Raw genomic sequence first — 11,344 nt, 5'->3', positions numbered from 1 at the left:
CTGGGACTTAGGCAACAGGCAGAAGCATAGCTGTCAACTTTTCCCTTTTCTTGCGAGGAATCCAATTCGGAATAAGGGAATTTCCCTAAAAAAAGGGAAACGTTGACAGCTATGGGTAGAAGGGGTGGGGGTGCAATTTCGTGGTTGCAGTGAAGGGTTGTGGTGTTTTACACTGCAATCCTAAGCGTGTCTACTCAGAAGTAATTCCTATTGCGCTCTGTGAAGCTGACTCGCAGGTAAATGGGGTTAGAATTTTCATTGTGAAAAGCAGATGGCGTTGAGGGGAAATCAGGATTGGGTTTTTAAAAGAGGGGTGGGGGGAATCTTATGCCTGATCAAAACTTAGTTCAGCCCTTCCTCTTATCCTCCTCGCTTCATTTTCTGCTGCTTTCCCACAGCTCAAACCATGCTTAAGGCGGCTTGCAAGAGGAAATTAATTTCACAATCGCAAACATAACAAAAGTAGTCCTAAACAAAACACATCAAAAAGTATGCAGCCAAACTGATTTCCACATTTAAAAATAAAGGTACAAAAAAATAATAATAACGGCAACCAGTGTGGATTTGATTTAAATCAATCAATTTAAATCACTAGTCAGAAAGACTTGATTTATTTTTATTTTTTACAGAGACTCCATCTTGCTGGTATAATCTTAATATTTACAACCAGAGGAAGGTATTGTTTTTGGAATAATAAATTTTCAGAGTAGTTTTTACAGCTATATAAAAAATTACTTATTTGGTTATACTATTAGAATTACATAGACAGATAATTATGAAATTATTGTGAGGTTTAATAAGTTAACTATATTTGGACAACTTTTCTGCTGTTCTTTATTGGAAGGAGAAAAATAATCATTTGCTCAATAAGAATTTAAACTATTTAACTAAAACAATAACATAATAGCATATGTTTGTTAACTAATGTTGCTAATTTTTATAAAACAAAAACAAAACTTAGACTTGAGTTTTAGCACAAATAAAAAACTTAAAACAAATCCTTATTTCCTGATGAATAGCCTTTGGACTATAATGTAATTTAAATAGAAAACTATCTTTAGAAAGATTTTTCCTCCAAAAGCATTTTATTTTAAAAATCCGATTTAAATAAAATAAAATCTCTGACAAATTTAAAAAATCTGTTTGTTTGTTTTTTAAAAAAAGAATCATTGATTTTTATCCACCCTGACAGCAATAAAAAACCCTAAACAATAGCTCTTCTCCCTTGCTTTCGTTTGTACACCTCGGATGTCTATTTGAAGAGTATTGTTTGCTTATTACTGGAAGAAAATAGCTATAAATTGAATTCTTCAGAGTTGTGTGAGGGCTGATTGCAGTGAGGCAGCTGTAATGAAAAAGGTGTATTGCAAACACTTGTTGGCTCTCTTATTGCATCAAATCTCAGTTTCCATGAGCTTTCCTTATAACAGCAGTAGCAATGCTCAAGCTTTTGTTTAGGCAATTATGGCAATTAGAAATAAGTTTGTAAGAAATTTAGGCATTGATGGGAAGGTGTGAGAAGCACAAACTCCATTTAGCTGATTTGAAACTGAGCCTCAATTAAGGGAGTGCCTTCATGCCTTTCTGCATATTCAAAATTCCTGACATTTTGTCCAGTATTTCTCAGCATGGCTGTATTCCAGGCCATCTGTAAATTTTGCTTCAACAACACAGGAAAGGCTGTAAGTCCCATTAAACTTCTGAATAGACATATATGCAATTGTGTTATAAAACGCATTGGGAATCTGAATCACTTTTTTTATTTGGGGGGGGGGTTGGGTGGGGGTGGGGAAACTCCACAGCTTTGGGGTTTCAGCAATTTCGGTGGTTTCCTGGTTTTTACTTTTTGAAATATGGCAACTCTGCACTTACCGTTAGTTGAACAGTCTTAACTGTGATGGCAGCAGGTATGTTGTGTTGTGCTGCTGTGCACTTGTGGTCTCTTCCAACTCTATGATTCTGTGACAGTTAGTCTGCAGCAGTTTAATCTGTGTAAAACATACTAGCAAATTGAAAATCCCCTGTGGTCTAAACCACTGAGCCTCTTGGGCTTACCGATCAGAAGGTTGGCGGTTCGAATCCCTGCGACAGAGTGAGCTCCTGTTGTTCGGTCCCACTGTAACTTAAGTTCCTCAACGTGACTGTTTCCCATTGACATTTCTTCCCTTTGCATGCTTTTCAAAATTCCTAGTGGCTTGGCACCCTAGGCTTAAGTATGAGATTGACACCAACCCTGGAGGTAAAGGTACCCCCTGACCATTAGATCTAGTCATGGCCGACTCTGGGGTTGAGGCGCTCATCTCGCTCTATAGGCCGAGGGAGCTGGCATACACCTTCCAGGTCATGTGGCCAGCTTGACTAAGCCGCTTCTGGTGAACCAGAGCAGCGCACAGAAACGTCGTTTACCTTCCCGCCTGAGCGGTACCTATTTATCTACTTGCACTTTGACGTGCTTTCGAACTGCTAGGTTGGCAGGAGCAGGGACAGAGCAACGGGAGCTCACCCCGTCACGGAGATTCGAACTGCTGACCTTCTAATCAGCAAGCCCTAGGCTCTTGTGGTTTAGACCACAGTGCCATAACCAGGATTGTTTATTAAAGGGATATTTTGTACATAAGGGAATACTCATATTTACCTTCGGTGCTGTGTGAAATTCAATGTATTTTTAAAAATGTATTTTTAAAAAGCATTTTCACAGCATTTTTTTGATGTGTGTAGAGTCTGCCTAAATGGATTTTACTTAAGGACAATTTTTCCAAATCTCTGCCTCGGCCAAATTTAGTCCCACCCAGTTTTAAGTACTAGGTGCAATTCATTTCTGACCCGAAAGCTCCACCAGCTGTATTTCTGACTGATCGTAACCCCCGCCCCCCTGCTTTTCTGACCTCTTTTTCCAGTATGGCCTCACATAGGGCAGCTTCTTGGCCTAACCCAGCCACCAACTCCCCTTTTCTGACTTTCACCAGTATAGTTTTCTCACTGGGAAGTATAACTTAATATTCAGGCCACAGCTTTCCTTCCCCTCGGCTTTTTCTGCTCTTTGCCTCACATCTCCAACATCAGCCAGCATTCCCAGCCGTCTCACAACTCCCCATTCTTCACTGATTTGAACCTCCAGCCAACCCGACCCTGTTGATTCCCAGACTGGTGAAAATAAATTTACTCCACCCAAGCCATGTCTGGAAATATTAAAACCAATGATTATTTTATTACAGTTATTCTTTATTTAATTTGTATACAGTACTGCCCTTCACCCAAAGATCTCAGGGCGGTTTGTGGCAATACGTAATGGTTTCTTTCTCCTCCTTCAGACCCTGGACTCAGCTTATAGGTAAAGGGTCCCCAACCATTAGGTCCAGTCGTGGCCAACTCTTAGCCAGCTTCAAATAAAAGCTGTTGTAAAGTGCAGTGTACAACTGTGACAGTAGATGGCGATGGTGAGCTATGGCAAATTCAATGTATTTCCCTCAAAAAAAATACACACACTTTTTAAAAAAATTTTTTTCACAACGTTGTGTTTTTTTAATATGTGTTTAGATTCCACCCAGTTGCCAGAGCGCATTGTTGAGGAAGGTTGCTAAAGTCACTGCGACATGTGCTCCATTGTGACACATCCCCTTGCTGGGTGACTTGCCAGACATCTTGGGCAAGAGGGGAATAAGGTGAGAGAGTTAATGAGTTAGCGAGCCATTTGCTTAGGGGGTTACTTTGTCAGTCAGAGTTACTGTAAAGCATTAGGCAGTTGTTGTGTTGGTAAGAGAGGGAGGGGAAGAGATGCAGAAAGCCACTGTGATTCTGCCACTATCCATGAAGATTTAGCACCACGGAGGACATTCCCTCTCCAATCATGGGTTGGTTTTGTTTTATTATGTATGATGTGTTTTTATATGGTGTGTTTTTATATTTTATATGGTGGTTTTATGTTGTGAACCATCCTGAGACCTGTGGGTATAAGGCAACCTATTATTATTATTATTATTATTATTAAAAGATTAGCCTTATAAAGCTGATTGTTATTATTATGCTTCAAGCAAAGTGCCTCATCTTTTCCTTTGTGGAGCAGTTCAAAGCAAGGCGTCTGCAAGTTTCCAGGGCCTTTTGAGAAAGATGTTCTTGGTGTAAAGTCCTTCTGCTGGCCTGGAAGACGGAGGAGCGGAAAATCTTCGTGTTTTTTCGACCAACCCTGTGTTCCGAGGACAGATGGGACTCACTCTTATTCTTCAGGTGAGCAAAGATCCGTCCTGGCGGGGAATTGTTCCGAGGCCAGTGAGAACCTGGCTAATGGGTTAAGAAGGAAGTCGATCTCTCCTTCGAGGAGACTTCCATGGCACCTCTTTCAAAGAAGGGAGACAATCATTTCTCTCTCTTTTTACTTCTGCCCTTTCCCATTATTTCATCAACAGGGACTTTCCATTGTGGACCCGCTCGCAGTGAACCCCTGCTCTCTGGGAGCAAGAAGTCAAACCTACTGGACAGGACAATTAGAAGTCTTTAAAAAACTGGCCACAACTTTATTGATTCCTGGTGTAGGTTGGACAGGATGCAGGATAAAGAGTTGGCGAGGATAAAGAGTTGGCAAGCTTTCCTCTGTTGCCAGCCTAGGAGTTCCCCAACGGCTAACCGCCTAACCCCAGGCGTTGCTCCTAAGGGGGAAAGGTGTTTGGAGCTACGGTCTGCAACAGCCGCCCACCCTGTGACCGGTTGAGCAGCCAATACGCCGTTCCTTTTCTTCCGACGGAACCTGAGAACAAGTCAGCCCTCAAAGGCATCAAGGCTGTCGGAGAAAAGGTATTGTCGCTACCTTCCTCGCTGCTTTTGAAGTGGAGGTCCAACACTGAGCCTCAGTGTGGCACCTTTGGGCTCACCTGTACCTGCAGAGGCCTTTTCTGGCACCCACAGCATCCTTTCTCCAATTCTCCGGCCTAAATTAGGCTCAAAACCAGCATTCCGACAGGCGCGCTTCAACTGCCTGTCAATCACTCTGTCTCCAGATGAGACTCCATCACAATTCCTCTGCTGTCCAGCATTCTGCTCCTCTTAAAAAAAAAGATTGTGCTGAATGCTGCAAATACTTCAATTTTCTTTATTTTGTGGGAGGGAATATTCCCCAATGTCACATCCATCAGTGGCCGGGCAGCATTTCCATAGGCTGCCTTTTAATATGTGATTTTTAAATTTCGTGGGTTGTTTTTTTAAAAAACAATCTGATTCTGAACTGGTTCTCCCTCTCACAGGAACCGAGAAGTTATATTTCCATTGAAAACATGAATGGCAGGAATCAGGCAGCCAGCAAGACCTGTTCACTGCTGACAAAGGCGGCCAGACTCCTCAATCTGAAGGTACATCTCTCACATGTATTTATTAATTTGGAAAACTCAACCTTCCTCTTTCTAGCCCCAAGAGGCTCTCAACTAACATGGTCCCAGGAACACTCAGGTGGCATTTCCTATCCTCTTCCTTAATGTTGCCTTTCAACCCAATGCCTACTAGGTTGCAGGTCCCAGTGATGTCCTCTGGGATGAGATTGGAGATGAGCATCTCACTCCACCTGAGTTGCAAGAAGGTCATCTCATGGCATCCTTACTTTGGCTTGCTTCTGCTTCTATGTTGTACCCATTATCTGGTGTGCATTTTTGGCAACGCAAAAGGCATGTGACTTTGCTTTTTCTCATCTCTACTGCAGGTCATTGTCTCTCCGGAGCTGTCTGACCCACACCATAGATTCAGAGGAGGTAACCTCCAAACCGTAAAAGCAGAGAATGACCCAAGACGACTCACTTTCCATATTAAAGCCATCACCTGTAGCCACAACTTAGCTGCAACATGAGACGAGATATGAATCTCCAGGCTGAATCCAAGTGTTGTGTGGCAGCGATGGAGGGACCACAATTTGTTGATTTTGTTGTTCTTGTTAAGAGTTACTGTTTTCAGAGTTTGTAGGGATGGTTTTTTAGGGCTTGTAGTTTTTCATATTCTATCACATTTTTCTCTTGTGGGAACACCCTTTGAGAGCTATTGAGCTGTGAATAATTAATTTGCAATAAATGAATGATGAATAAACCAATCTCTCATGACTGATTGACTCTAGGGGTATAAGAGAAGGGATCTATCACTGAGCCATGGTAAAATCTTTGTTCCTAATGCCTCCAGGTTTACATGGGATCACTCTTTGCAGCCCAGATACATCTTTAAGGTGAGTAGGCAGAAAGAAACTTGGATCAGTACATGGAGAGATCCAAATGTTCAGAGCCAGGGTGGAGCCAACCATGAAAGGTAGATAAGAGTCTTGATTGCTGCATTCCACTATTTTACAGGAAAACACAAAAGGCAGTTTGCTAACGACAACAGATTCTTTGAGCATTTGCAGCGTCACATTTTGAACTCACTTTTTACAGACCCTGCATTAGTCAGCCACCAGCTCTCAGCCTAACCTTGCTCACATGGCTGTCGTGAGGATGTAGAATAGGACTGCCATATGTCTGGATTTTCCTGGACAGTACCAGGATTTGGGCAGCAGAATGGCATCCGGGCAGATTTCTGCTGAATTGGCAAAATGTCCAGTAAAAACCCAGACGTATGGCAAGGGTTTGTCTGTCATTTTTTATTTTAAAATCCATAAAAATAAAAAAGCCACCAAGCTTAATAATTTGACCCCCTACCCCAAATCAAATCATTGAAGGGGGTTGGATGAGATGACCCTTGTGGTCCTTTCCAGCTCTACAATTCTGTGATTCTGTGAAATCAGTTCAGTTCCAAGGCATCAGCCAGTTTCAGTCGGGCCTGATCATTGCATGTTTATTTAGATGCATACGTACCACTTAGGTTCAGTTCAGCTTTCTCCACAGTTTAGTGTGGACGGGGGCGAAATTGATTCCGAAAAGAAGTTATTTTAGGCCTGTAGCTACTAGGGTGGGGTTTTAAAAAGTTTTTTAAAATGAATCCAGATCCAGTCTTCATTACTAGGCAATTTGAAAATAAAATAGTAAAATTGCAAATTACATAAAATATTGTGGGGAGGTAGGAAATGCAGAAATGCAAAAGTGAAAAGCGTTGGTGTCAGGGGTTCAGAAGGAGAGACACAGGAGGGGGAGCAAATGGAGAGTGAGGAGGAGGAGTACGAGGGGGGCGCAGGCAGTGACAGTGGCCAGAGTTATTCCACAAGCCTCTCTAGCGAATCGGAGGACTCACAGAAGGGAGCGCCGGTGGCCAGAGCGAAGGGGGCTCCAGGGGGGAAGCCCCAGGAGGAAGGGGCTAGCGCAGCAGCTGGAAATCAGGACCAGCTTCTCCACCAGAGCGCAGTGGGGAGGGGGAGTCCCAGGAGTCGGGACCAGTGTCCTCACCACCAGAGGGAGGAGAGGAGTCAGGTTTGGCAACGCCCACATCAGGAAGCGGGGAAACGGTCAGAAGGAAAGTCACCGGCTGGGCGCGCGTGCCAAGTTCAAATGTACAGGAGCGCGGCACAGCAGGGAGCCCGGAAAGGGAGCCAGGTCCTAAAGCCCGCCGGAGGGAGGGGCAAGACTCAGGAGGCTCAGCGTCAGAGGAGTCCAGGAAGGAGGGAACCCCAGAGGGCAGAAAGACCCAGCGAAGGAAAGAACAGCGTAGGAGGTGGAGCCGGGCTAGAATCTTAAACTGGTGTGGGTGGAGCAGTGAGTCAGAGGGGACTTAGCCGGTCTAGCGTCGAGACGTGGGTCTGCGCGCCCAGAGCTTGGAAATGGAAACTAAACTTTAATAAAGACTTTTGTATATAACATCCACTGGGCGTTGGTCCTCTGTGAGCTGGGACCTAGCGGCAGTCCTGACAGTTGGTTTTTAAAGAAAGCATTGGTTTGAAAAGTGTTGGTTAAAAACAATTGCAGTACAGTGTTACCTTGGGTTACATACGCTTCAGGTTACATACCCTTCTGGTTACAGACTCTGCTAACCCAGAAATAGTGCTTCAGGTTAAGAACTTTGCTTCAGGATGAGAACAGAAATCGTTCTTCGGCAGCGCGGCAGCAGCAGGAGGCCCCATTAGCTAAAGTGGTGCTTCAGGTTAAGAACAGTTTCAGGTTATGTACAGACCTCCAGAACGAATTTAGTACTTAACCCGAGGTACCACTGTATGTTGAAACATCTGCTTGGTTCAGGATCTGATTAAGGGCAAGGGTGGAACATCTTATGCAAGCTTTTAGTCTGAGTTTATTGCTGAAGCAACAGCTCTTACCCCTGGTCCTAGCCACAGCCTTCCTGGCTTGGGGAAATGGGCAGGGGCTCAAGGAACAGAGCCAAGCTATAGGCAAACAAACAGTTCAATCTGCTCCCACTTCTTCCTTTTGAAAACTTTCTTGACTTGAAGTTTCCTGCATGCACACTTGGCAAGGATTTTTCTGTTCGTCCAGTCTTATTGATGCAGTGATGTTATATTTTAAACTAGCTGCTGAAGGCATTCCATACCCTCCAGAATTCCTCGCATGAAAATAGGGACATCCTTTTAAACAACAACAATAATAAATAATTTTATTATTTATACCCCACCCATCCGACTGGGTTGCCCCAACCACTCTGGGCAGTTTCCAACGTATATAAAAATGTAATTAAACATTTAAAAACTTCCTACACAGGGCTGCCTTCAGATGTCTTCTATAGGTTGTCTAGTTACTTATCTCCTTGGTTGGGGGTGGGGTGGTCACATAACTCCATCCCCTCCGACATTTCTCGGATGAAAATAGGGACCTCCTACCATACCCTTAAGCATTTCTTCAATGAAAATAGGGACGTCCTAAGGAAAAGCAGGGCATTCTAGGATCAAATCAGAAATTGGGATGGCTTCTGTCAATCCTGGACTGTCCCTGGAAAGTAGGGACACTTGAAGAGTCTGGGATTCAATGAGACAGCTCTTGTGCTTTTATGTCAGTGGATATGTCACACTCTTCTGCCTCACTTACTGATTTTTAGTGTTTGTATTCTGCTAAACCATTTCAGTAGGTCATCACTCAGAGAATACTGTTATAGAACAACACATGCATATGATTAGTAACACCTAAACAGGTGTTATTATAGCATTTATTATTTTAACCAAGCCAAAGACCAACAAAACTCAGGGCCGTTTTTTTAAAAAAAAGTTGGTTTTCCAACAAAATCTGAACTCTGCAAACTTTATATGGTATCCAAATCCAGCCACTTTACACAGCTTCCTCTGGTTTTGCTTAATGTTTTCGGCTGCACTTGAAGTTTTCAAAATGTAATCACTGTAGAATGCATTAAGCAAAAAACCGAGAAATTGTGTAAAGTGTTTTGGACTTGCATAATATGCACATGTTGCAGAATTCCTATTCTGCTTTCTCTAATCATGGGGCAGGATATTTGGGTACAGAGAAAGCACTAAATCCTCTGAACAATAGGAATATTATTTGGCACGACTTCCAGCTCCTGACATTTCATTAAGCAGAAGTGGAATGGTCTGAAGCTTGCTTTTCTTAAAAAATGAAACAACGAATCTTCGGATATGAAGTCTGCAGATACTTACCATACCCTACAAGCACCTCTGTGAATTTTGAGCACGTACCCAGCTCCAAAAAAACATACTTAATTTCCACATGTATGATTGATTTGGTCCTTCTGCCAGTGTTACAAATTTGTCTTCTGTCAGCACAGGAATTTGTCGTGCTAAAAATGAACTAAATTTGTATGATTCTGAGAGCACATATATTTTTCACCTTATACTTGCATAGGGGATTGCACAGGTTGGGGATGGTACGAATGGACAGTAAAATCCGCCAAAAGCATCCTTAAACTATGTCAGAAAGCTAACCATGGCATGAAATAATTATTCATGTATTTAAACTAGGGTTGCCATATTTCTAACACTGATAATCCGGACAGAAAAGTTGTTGAACTTTTTCTTTTTTAACTATTTTTATGAGGAAACGGCAAAAACGGCGCTGCCAACATAGGGGCTGCCATACGTCCAGATTTTCCCAGATGTATGGCAACCCTAATTTAAACCCCTACCCCCACTGCCTCATTTACTATGGCAAGCTAATTGTTGAAACAAATTCTTTCTACACATTTCAATGACATATACTGTAATGGTTCTAGGGGTTGCTTGTGCGTAAGTTGTCGCTACTCCTGGCTAGGTTACCTGGTTGAACCCTTTCTGTCTGGACAGCCCTTCACTTCGTGGCTGTCTCAGTCGCTGGCAGAATCCGTCAGTGGGCGTTTCTTGAACTTCTTCCAGCAAAGAAGTTCTTTGACGCCAAGTCTCCTCCTACTCTCCCTGCGCGGAAGTCTTCTGCGCGGGGAGGGTGTGGGCAGCAGAGCACCCGTGCTCTCCCTGCTGGTCTCCGGTGAAGAGTCCTGGAGCCTCCTCTCCGATTCCCCCATCTGCCCCCCTTCTCCACTGGTGTTACGCTGATTTCCTTCCCCAGCAGATGGGCTGCCTCTCTCCCTACTGGGACCCTCTCCAGCATCCCTCTGGAGCCTTCCCTCCGCCTCTAGCTCCGATGGCAGTTCCCTGACATATACCATATTCTTTAAAAAGAGCTATTAACTTTGCTTAATGAAGCTTGTGCAAGTTGTGTCTGAAAGGACGCATTATTCAGTGTTTTTTACCAGAAGAGGCAGAATGAAGCTTCTAACTGTCTCACACAAATGGTGATACATATGAATATTTGCACGCTAAGTAATTAGTCTAAAAGCTACTGCTTTGCAAAAGTACTCTGCCTGAAACAAACAACAACAAAGTACTCTGCTTGAAGAGCTGGTTTTCTTTTTTTTAAAAAAATAGCATACACCAGTGGGCAATATTTCAGTATTTTCTTGTTTGAAGCATGCATTATATCAGGCAATGTCAATGTATTCACAGTGAATTCATTTACTGACCATTCGTACCATCCCCAACCTTACACTTTGACCTGGATCTTAGGCAAGCTAATCAAAAAATCATGGCTTTCGGGCATTTTGATAAAAAAGTAAAAGCTCAGCAACTTGGGGGTTTGTCTAAAATAAGATCAGCCAATGGGGGAGGGGGGTCCTAAAAAGCTCAATTTTCAGGGTGTCCATGTTTTTACTTTTTGAAATATGGCAAACCTAGCCCCCTAGGCAAGTATGAGGTAAAATGTGTGTTCTCATGCAAATCTCGTTCCCTCCTATGGCCACACCAATATGTGCATCTTTAATTTGGCCAAGGTGGGGGGTGGGATTCACTAAATTTCAAGGCCTGACTACCAATCCCATTTGCAGATGGGAAAGAATCCCACCCCCGCCGTCCTAGTTAGATTAGCTAGTGACCCTGGAGGTTTTGCCTTATGTGTGTGGCTTGTTGGGTCATCTCTTTAGTCATCTTTGTGCAAGAACGGTTTTCCTG

At 43.2% G+C, this 11,344-nt stretch overlaps 2 long non-coding RNA genes across 2 annotated transcripts; one reads left to right on the top strand and one right to left on the bottom strand.

Moving 5' to 3' along the window:
* Window positions 1-579: 579 nt before the first annotated feature.
* Window positions 580-6,064, top strand: LOC310848412. Its single transcript, XR_014566329.1, has 8 exons — window positions 580-594; window positions 1,628-1,682; window positions 3,312-3,437; window positions 3,538-3,662; window positions 4,064-4,224; window positions 4,404-4,788; window positions 5,235-5,339; window positions 5,684-6,064. It is a non-coding gene; the product is annotated as an uncharacterized lncRNA (long non-coding RNA).
* LOC310848457 lies at window positions 1,161-3,624 on the bottom strand. Its single transcript, XR_014566416.1, has 2 exons — window positions 3,545-3,624; window positions 1,161-1,697 (listed from the first exon to the last, which is right to left on the bottom strand). It is a non-coding gene; the product is annotated as an uncharacterized lncRNA (long non-coding RNA).
* Window positions 6,065-11,344: the final 5,280 nt, after the last annotated feature.

The sequence above is a fragment of the Podarcis gaigeae genome (genome assembly GCF_964106915.1).
Source record: "Podarcis gaigeae genome assembly, chromosome: 7".
In the NCBI taxonomy this organism is placed as follows: domain Eukaryota; kingdom Metazoa; phylum Chordata; class Lepidosauria; order Squamata; family Lacertidae; genus Podarcis; species Podarcis gaigeae.
The sequence above is the reverse complement of the archived record's forward strand: the minus strand, read 5'-3'. Positions and strand labels throughout refer to the sequence as shown.